Source organism: Suricata suricatta, chromosome 6 (assembly GCF_006229205.1).
Source record: "Suricata suricatta isolate VVHF042 chromosome 6, meerkat_22Aug2017_6uvM2_HiC, whole genome shotgun sequence".
Classification (NCBI taxonomy): domain Eukaryota; kingdom Metazoa; phylum Chordata; class Mammalia; order Carnivora; family Herpestidae; genus Suricata; species Suricata suricatta.
Genome location: NC_043705.1, coordinates 147,850,091 through 147,852,875, shown reverse-complemented (window position 1 = coordinate 147,852,875; position 2,785 = coordinate 147,850,091).

Below are 2,785 nucleotides of genomic sequence, written 5' to 3'. Positions count from 1 at the left end.
TCAACATCAATTCATAATAAAAATAACATAATAAAAAAACAACAAAAACAAAGGGAACATACTTCAACATAAACAAGGCCACATATGAAAAACACACGACTAACATCGTACTAAGTGGTAAAAACTGAGAGCTTTCCTCTAAGATCAGGAACAAGAGGAGGATGTCCACTCTCACCATTTTTATTCTGCATAAGACTGGAAGTCATAGCCATAGCAATCAGACAACAGAAAGGAATCAGGGGCATTCATATCGGTAGAGAAGAAATTGAATTGACTCTATTTGCAGAGGAAATGAGAGTATATGCCAAATCTTAAAGACTCCACCACAAACTACTGAAACAAGAGATAAATTCAGTAAAGTTGCAAGATACAAAAATTAATACCCAGAAGTTGTGTTTCTACGCATTAATAACCAAGGAATAGGAAGAAAAAATTAAGAGAGTATTTACAATTGCACCAGTAGGAATAAAACACCTAGGAATAAATCTAACCAAGGTGGAAGATCTGTACATTGAAAACAATAAACCATTAATGAAAGAAACTGAAGATGACACAAACAAACGGAAAGATTTCCCATTCTCTCGCTTGGAAAAATTAATGTTGTTAGAATATATTAGAGGACCCAAGACGATGTATGCATTCAATGTAATCCCTATCAAAATACCAAGAACATTTTCCACAAAAGTAGAACAAAGAATAACAAAATTTGTGTGAAACTACAAAATACCCTGAATGCCAAAGCAATTTTGAGATAGAACAAAGCTGAAGGTATCACAATGCAAGGTATACTACAAATACAGATCCAGATTAGATAAAGATACAGATATAGATTGACAGAACAGAATAGACAGACCACACAATAACGTACAATACAGAGGGCATCAGTACATGGTGCTGGGGACACTGGATAGCCACATATAAAGTAGCTAACATTGGACAAGTTTCTAAAACCATACATAAAAGTAAACTCAAAATAGATTAAAGACCTAAATGTGAGACATAAAACCATAAAAATCTTAGGAGAGAACACAGGCAGTTCTTTCTTTGCCACTGGCCATAGCAACATTTTTCTAGATATGTATCCTAAGGCAAGGAAAACAAAAGCAAAAATGAACTATTAGTACTACATCAAAATAAACTCCTTTTGCACAGTGAAGAAAACATTTTAAAAGTCCAACCTCCTGAACAGCAGAATATATCTGAAAATCATGTGTCTGAAAGGGTTAATATCCAAAATATACAAAGAACTTACACAACTTAGCACCAAAGAAAACAATCTGATTAAAAAACTCTTCAGTCGGGGCGCTTGGGTGGCTCAGTCTGGCTTCGGCTCAGGTCATGATCTCACGGTTCGTGGGTTCGAGCCCCCGCATTGAGCTCTGTGCTGACAGCTAGCTCAGAGCCCGGAGCTAGCCTGCTTCAGATTCTGTGTCTCCCTCTCTCTCTGACCCTGCCCTGCTCACACTGTCTCTCTCTGGAGTCTCTCAAAAATAAATAAAAAACATTTTAAAAATTCTTTTAAACTCTCCAGGGGACTTGAATAAACATTTTTCCAACAAAGACATACATGTGGTCAACAGACACACGAAAAGATCATTAGCATCATTAAGTGTCAGTGAGATACAAATCAAAACCGCAGTGAGATATCACCATATACTTGTTAGAATGGTTAAAATAAAAAAAGCCAAGAAATAGCAACTGTTGGCAACGATGTGGAGAAAAAGAAACCTTCGTGCATTGTTGGTGGGGATATAAATTGGTACAGCTATGGTGTAAAACAGTATGAAGATTCCTCAAAATATTAAAAATAGAAATACACATGATCCTGTAATTCCACTATTAAGCATTTAACCAAAGAAAATAAAAATACTAATTTGAAAAACTACATGCACCCCTATGTTCATAGCAGCATTATTTACAATACCCAAGATATGGAAGGAAATGAGGTGTCGTCCATCCATAAGTAGACAAGGAAGAAGTAGTATACATACACATGCAAAATGGAATATTATACAGCCATAAAAAGGATAGGATCTTGCTACTTGACACCACATGGATGGACTTATGTTATTTTGCTAAGTGATATAAGTCAGATTGAGAGAGACATACCATATGATTTCCATATAGTGGTATTTTAAAAAATAAAAAAAAAATACAGAACTAAACCTAAAGATACAGAGAACAAACTGGTGGTTGCCAGAAATGAAGAGGTAGGTAAACTGGGCAAATGGGTGAAGGGGAGTGGGAGGTACACAATTTCAGCTATGGGATGAAGAAGTCTTGCGAATAAAAGGCACTGCATAAGGAACTACAGTTGATATTTTGAAAGGGCTGTGTGGAAGCAGACAGTAGCTACCCTTGTGAACGTAACATAATGTACAAGCCTGGGCTGGCACCAGTGCATGATAAGCAGTCATTTCTGACTCCCCGAGTGCAGTGGCTTGTCTCTTCCTGGCCTACAAATATTTGCTCTAACAACATTATAAAGTGTTTTATGTGTTACAAAGTGTTTCTTGTATTTCCCTTGGTAATGGAGAAACTAATATTCCATGAATTTACTTGATGCCATAAAGAATTTTAAAAAATAAATGAGCACAGTCAGTATTAAAACCTGTATCTTCTTTGGTGAAATTCTACACTTTTTCAGTGAAACGTAAAGCATTTGACCTTTTGGGTTCAGGGACACAAAAAATTAAGAAAGAGAAGAGAAACAAAGGGAAGGGAAGGAAAGGAGGAAATAATGAAAGAAGGGAAATAAATATTTTTATTTCTTAGTGGATCTCCT